General features: G+C 45.6%; 2 non-coding genes across 2 annotated transcripts; both read left to right on the top strand.

Moving 5' to 3' along the window:
- Positions 1–2,797: 2,797 nt before the first annotated feature.
- Positions 2,798–2,953, top strand: LOC131147514 (5.8S ribosomal RNA). The gene has a single exon (XR_009134879.1). It is a non-coding gene; the product is annotated as a 5.8S ribosomal RNA (ribosomal RNA).
- Positions 2,954–3,206: 253 nt separating this feature from the next.
- Positions 3,207–6,599, top strand: LOC131147494 (28S ribosomal RNA). Its single transcript, XR_009134869.1, has one exon. It is a non-coding gene; the product is annotated as a 28S ribosomal RNA (ribosomal RNA).
- The last annotated feature ends 386 nt before the right edge of the window (positions 6,600–6,985 follow it).

The raw sequence follows: 6,985 nt of genomic DNA on the forward strand, positions 1-6,985 counted from the left end.
TATTACCCTCATGAGAACAAGGAGAGATTTCATTGAAGGATTTCCCATTATCTTGTCTAAAATACTAAGGAGCAGTAGAGCAGCAACCAGTGGAAGGATCAGGAACCCAGGCACTGACCAAACCCATCTGTGGCAGATTAGGGGAAAGCCTATCCACAACCTGATTAATCAACTGAGCAGCCCCCACCCTAGGCCAAGTATCTACAGAATCTACAACAGGAGACAAACCACCATTCATGGAAGCCACTGCTAGATCCATCACTGACTTCCCCTTCTCTGTAGATAAACAGGTTCTGTTAGCACTAGAGTTAGCTAAAGGAATAGGAATTCCCTGAGCAGCTCCTTTAGAAAACCCCAAAATATCAGAGTCAGTAGCAGTTGCATTCTCCACCACAGTAGGTGGCACCTGTGAATTTGAGATAGGATCTTTAGCCTTATAAGTCTCCTGCAAACCAGACCCACTTCTATTTTTCTTGATTCCACAAAAGTTCTCTGTATGTCCTACATATTTGCAGAACATACAGAACTTGGGAAGATTCTCATATATTACTACTTGATTCAGTTCTTCATCATCAAGAAGGATTACTCTAACTGAGTGCTTGATCTTCTTGGCCACATCCACTTCTACAAGGACTCTTGCAAAGGAGACCCTAGCGTGCAGCATTGTCAGTTTGCCTGCACACATGGGTTTACCCAACTCAGAATAGATTTTGCCAATAGCTAAGGGATTCCACATTTCAACCAGGAGATTTCTCAACTGCACCCATACAGGCAAGATAGTCCTGTGTTCAGGGCCAAACTAAAAATTTTTTGGCATCCTTTTGATGAATAGGGTCCTACCATGAAAGATGAAAGGAGCCTTCTGGAGCACACTGTCCATCTCATCTACATTTTGAAATTTGAAAACAATCTAGTTATCAACATGCCTGATAAAAGTGACCTTGGCCTTCCATGAGTTCACGATGGCAACTACAACAGCATTCCCAGGGTATTTTCCCACAAAGTACCCTGCTAGGCATTTGATGTACAAGTCTTTAGGCCTCAAGAGATCAGATAGTTTCATTCTAGCACCCAGACCATTAGAGGGGAAAGCAAAGATGGGGGTACATAATTCTGGAAGTCTGTTATTCGCGAAAAGCTCAGACCAGAGCACCCTCCTCTTATTTTGAGTAATCAATCTTTCCTTCTTCCCTTCTAACTCAGGTACTGCAGGTTGTGTCTTCTCTAGAATCAATTTCTCTAGACTTGGAAACTCCTCTTCATCACCCCAAGGCCTCTTTGTAATAGGAGAAAAGGCTAGGGGACCATTCGATGTACCACTAGAACTCTCACCTACAAGACCCAAAGCTTCCATGATTTTTTCATTTAAAACCATCGGAGTTTCTAAATTTTCTTTGGTCTCAACCCCATCCAAACCCACAAATCTACATGCAGAAAACCCTAGTTGTTTTTTAACAAGATCCATAAGGCTATCCGGGGAGAGATTGGCTTTGGTTTGGATCAATTTCAATTTCATTTCATTCTTCAGTCTTTCATATTTTTCCATGATTTCCTCATCATCTCTTTGAGTCCATATTTCCTTATCTCCCCCTCTCAGCTCAATGAAGTATAAATCATCCTTAACCTTTTGCTTCAAAACAGACTGCACCTTGCTATGGGACGAGAACCCATTCGCATCATCCTTCTTCTTTGAGCAATCTGACCTCGACATTTTTCAGATTTCTTTGGGTGGGAAACTTTACAAGCCACCTTCTTCGCAAACCGAAGGAAGGAAAGCCATCAAAGAGAATGCCTAGCAGTAGATAATCACAAAATCATCTACACCCACTCCAAATCCAAGCTTCAATCAACCAAGAAGGTGCAGGAATCACACAAGAAACAGCCCACTCACCACGGACAAGCGCCTCTCCCCAGAGAGAGGTGAGAGCTTCTCTCTCTAACTTGCCTCTGATTGAGAGCCTTTAACTGAGAGCTCTTTCTTCATTCTATGGGTGGTGGTGTATGGCCGTTCTTAGTTGGTGGAGCGATTTGTCTGGTTAATTCCGTCATCAAACGAGGCCACAACCTACTAACTAGCTATGTGGAGGTGACCCTTCATGACCAGCTTCTTAGAGGGACTATGGCCAATTAGGCCATGAAAGTTTGAGGCAATAATAGGTCTATGATGCCCTTAGATGTTTTGGGCCGCACGCGCGCTACACTGATGTATTCAACGAGTCTATAGCCTTGGCCTATAGGCTTGGGTAATCTTTGAAATATCATCGTGATGGGGATAGATCATTGCAATTGTTGGTCTTCAATGAGGAATTCCTAGTAAGCGTGAGTCATCAGCTTGCGTTGACTATGTCCCTGCCCTTCGTACACATCGCCCGTCGCTCCTACCGATTGAATGGTCCGGTGAAGTGTTCGGATTGCGACGATGTGGGCGGTTTGCTGTCGGCGACGTCGCAAGAAGTCCACTGAACCTATCATTTAGAGGAAGGAGAAGTTGTAACAAGGCTTTCATAGGTGAACCTGCGGAAGGATCATTGCAAAACTTGCCAAAGAATGACTCGCGAATATGTTATTTACATAGTGGTGATTGCTTCATGCTCACCTCACACTTGTCGATTTGAACATTGCAATGCAGGTATTCCCCATTTCTTATTGAATGGGAAATCATGTTTGTTTGCAAGCTCATTTCGATGAGTTTCACAATAACCTGGGTGCGACATGCACCAAGGAATTGAAATGAAAGAACATTCTCTTGTTGCCTCATCTACGGTGCAATGGGATGTGTTTATTTTTGAACCATAATGACTCTCGGCAACAAATATCTCGGCTTGTGCATCGATGAAGAACGCAGCAAAATGCGATACTTGGTGTGAATTGCAGAATCCCGTGAATCATCAAGTCCTTGAACGCAAGTTACACCCAAAGCCATTAGGCTGAGGGTACGTCTACTTGGGTGTCACATGATCCGTCACCCTAAACCCTATCCCACAAAACATTGTTGTGGGTGGGATACTATGTGGGTGGATGTTGGCCTCCCGTGCACTTAGTTGTGGGCGGTTGGTTGAAAATACGAGGTCTTAGATGACACAAAAAATGGTGATTGGTGGTTGTTAAACCCTTTCATTGTTTCATGCTCCATCGTTTTAGTTGCGTTGACGTAAGGATCTCACTCAACCCTTTATTATTTTTCTATAAAGGACAATACTCTATTGTGACCCCAGGTCAGGCGAGGCTACCCGCTGAGTTTAAGAATATTAATAAGCAGAGGAAAAGAAACTTACAAGGATTCCTTTAGTAACGGCGAGCAAATTGGGAAAAGCCCAACTTGAGAATCAGACAACAATGTTCGAATTATAGACTATAGAAATGTCCTTAGCGACATATCAGGCCCAAGTCCCCTGGAAGGGGGTGCCAGAGAGGGTGAGAGCCCTGTCGTGCTTGGACCTTGTTGGGTTACGATGCGCTGTCGGCGAGTCGGGTTGTTTGGGAATGCAGCCCTAATTGGGCGATAAATTTTGTCCAAGGCTAAATATTGGTGAGAGATCGATAGAAACCCAGTATCGCGGGGAAAAGATGTAAAGGACTTTGAAAATAGAGTCAAAGAGCGCTTCAAAATTGTCAGGAGGGAAGCAGATGAGGGCCGGCAATGCATCTCGATCGGATGTGAAACGGTGATAAGCTGGTCAACCGATCGACTCGGGATGTGAACCGATGCGGATTGTGGCAGCGTCCTAAGCCCAAGCTGTTGATATGCATGTGGAGATGTCGTTGCTATGATTGTGGTGGGTAGTGCGTGCTGTTATGGCGTGCTTATGCACTTGCGTGCTCCAGGCATCAGCCTGCGGGCTCCTCATTCGACCTGTCTTGAAACACGGACCAAGGAGTTTGACATGTGTGCAAGTCAATGAGTGAGTAAACACGTAAGGCGTAAGGAAGCTAATTGGCGGGATCCCCTTGTGGGTTGCACCGCTGACCGACCTTAATCTTCTGAGAAGGGTTCGAGTGTGAGCATGCCTGTTGGGACCCGAAAGATGGTGAACTATGCCTGAGCAGGGCGAAGCTAGAGGAAACTCTGGTGGAGGCCTGCAGTGATGCAAACGTGCAAATCGTTTGTCTGACTTGGGTATAGGGGTGAAAGACTAATCGAACCATCTAGTAGCTGGTTCCCTCTAAAGTTTCCCTCAGGATAGCTGGAGCTTTGTCGAGTTCTATCAGGTAAAGCCAATGATTAGAGGCATCGAGGGCGCAATGCCCTTGACCTATTCTTATACTTTAAATAGGTAGGACAACATGGCTGCTTTGTTAAGCCATGTTATGGAATCGGTAGATCCAAGTGGGCCATTTATGGTAAGCAAAATTGGCGATGCGGGATAAACCGGAAGTCAGGTTATGGTGCCTAACTGTACGCTAACCTAGATCCCACAAAGGGTGTTGGTCGATTACGACAGTAGGACGGTGCTCATGGAAGTCGAAATCTACTAAGGAGTGTGTAACAACTCACCTGCCGAATCAACTAGCCCCAAAAATGGATGGCGCTAAAGCATGCGACCTATACTCGGCCGTCGAGGAAATTTCCAGGTCTCGATGAGCAGGAAGGCGCGACGGTTGCTGGAAAACCTTGGGCATGAGCTTGGGTGGAGCTGCCGTCAGTTCGAATCTTGGTGGTAGTAGCAAATATTCAAATGAGAACTTTGAAGGCCAAAGAGGGGAAAGTTTCCATGTGAACGACACTTGCACATGGGTTAGTCAATCCTAAGAAGCAGGGGAAGCTCATTTGATAGCGCCGAGTGCATGAACTTCGAAAGGGAATTGGGTTAAAATGCCTGAATTGGGATATGGAGGTTGACGGTGACATTAGGAAGTCCAGAGACATCGCCGTGGGCCTCGGGAAGAGTTATCTTTTATGTTTAACAGCCTGCCCACCGTGGAAACGGATCAGCTGGAGGTAGGGCCAACGGCTGGAACAGCACCGCACTTCACGTGGTGTTCGATGTGCCCTTGGCGGCCCTTGAATATTCGGAGGACCGAGTACCATCCACATCTGATCATACTCATAACCGCATCAGGTCTCCAAGGTGAACAACCTCTAGTCAATTGAACAATGTAAGCAAGGGATGTCGGTAAAATGGATTTGTAACCTCGGGAAAAGGATTGGCTTTGAGGGCCGGGCACAGGGGTCCCAATCTCGAAACCGTCAGCTGTTGATGAACTGCTCGAGCTGCTCTCGCAGTGAGAGCAGGTCGTTGCATGTTGCTTGGGGGATGGATTGGGAACTACTACTTCGGGGGCCTTCCTCGGGCGTTGAACAGTCAACTCAGAACTGGTATGGACAAGGGGAATCTGAATGTTTAATTAAAACAAAGCATTGTGATGGTCCCTACAGATGCTCACGCAATGTGAATTCTGCTCAGTGCTCTAAATTTCAAAGTGAAGAAATTCAACCAAGCGTGGGTAAATGGCAGGAGTAACTATGACTCTTTTAAGGTAGTCAAATGCCTCATCATCTAATTAGTGACGCACATGAATGGATTAACGAGATTCCCACTGTCCCTGTCTACTATCCAGCGAAACCACAGCCAAGGGAACAGGCTTGGTAGAATCAGTGGGGAAATAAGACCCTGTTGAGCTTGACTCAAGTACGACTTTGTGAAATGACTTGAGAGGTGTAGGATAAGTGGGAGTCAAAAATGGCGCAAGTGAAATACCACTACTTTTAACGTTATTTTACTTATTTCGTGAATTAGAGGCGGGGTTATCGCCCCTTTTTTTGGACCCAAGGCCTGTTTCGATGGGCCAATCCAAGTGGAAGACATTGTTAGGTGGGGAGTTTGGCTGGGGTGGCACATCTGTTAAAAGATAATGCAGGTGTCCTAAGATGAGCTCAACGAAAATAGAAATCTCGTGTGGAACAAAAGGGTAAAAGCTCATTTGATTATGTTTTCTAGTACGAATACGAACCAAGAAAGCATGGCCTATCGATCCTTTAGACCTTCGAAATTTGAAGCTAGAGGTGTTAGAAAAGTTACTATAGGGATAATTGGCTTGTGGCAGCAAAGCGTTTACAGCGACGTTGCTTTTTGATCCTTCAATGTCGGCTCTTCCTATCATTGTGAAGCAGAATTCACCAACTGTTGGATTGTTCACCCACCAATTAGGAACATGAGCTGGGTTTAGACCGTTGTGAGATAGGTTACTTTTACCCTATTGATGATAGTGTTGCAATAGTAATTCAACCTAGTATAAGAGGAACCGTTGATTTGCACAATCGGTCATTGCGCTTGGTTGAAAAGCCAGTGGAGCGAAGCTACCTTGCGTTGGATTATGACTGGATGCCTCCAAGTCAGAATCCATGCTAGAAGCGCTGCATGTGTCCATTGCCCATTTGTCAACCCTTAGTAGGGGCCTCACAGCCCCCAAAAGCACGTGTCGAAGGTCAAGACCTCACAACAGATGAGTCGTGTAGGCTTCCTTGAAGTAAAATTTCTAACAAGAAGTGGGTAGAATCCTTTGCAGATGACTTAAATATGCGACGGGGTATCGTAAGTGGCAGAGTGGCATTGCTACCACGATCCACTAAGATTCAGCCCTATGTCGCTTCGATTCGTCCCTCCCCAATTCAAGAAAAATGGCTAGAGGTTTGAAACTTAAATGAGAGCACATAATGCTCAAGTGTACCAAGTATAAAAGAATGGTATCGGGAGTACATGTGTGGCGATGCCCTATCTGCTATGTGTAACATTGATATTCCTACATGGCCATCCGGTGATATGCGTTGACATGCTGTGTGCAGTGTTGACATTCAGATTGTCATCGTTAGGCATAGTGCATGGTGACACTAAACCATGAGTGGCCTTCCGCATTATTGAGATTCCAATTTGTCATCTTTGGGCCATGCGGTGGCATGCGTTGGCATGCATTGACATTCGGATTGGTCATCGTTGGGCATAGTGCACGGTGACACTAAACCACGCGTGGCCTTACGCATTGTTGA

Source organism: Malania oleifera, chromosome 1, assembly GCF_029873635.1.
Source record: "Malania oleifera isolate guangnan ecotype guangnan chromosome 1, ASM2987363v1, whole genome shotgun sequence".
NCBI classification, from domain to species: Eukaryota; Viridiplantae; Streptophyta; class Magnoliopsida; order Santalales; family Ximeniaceae; genus Malania; species Malania oleifera.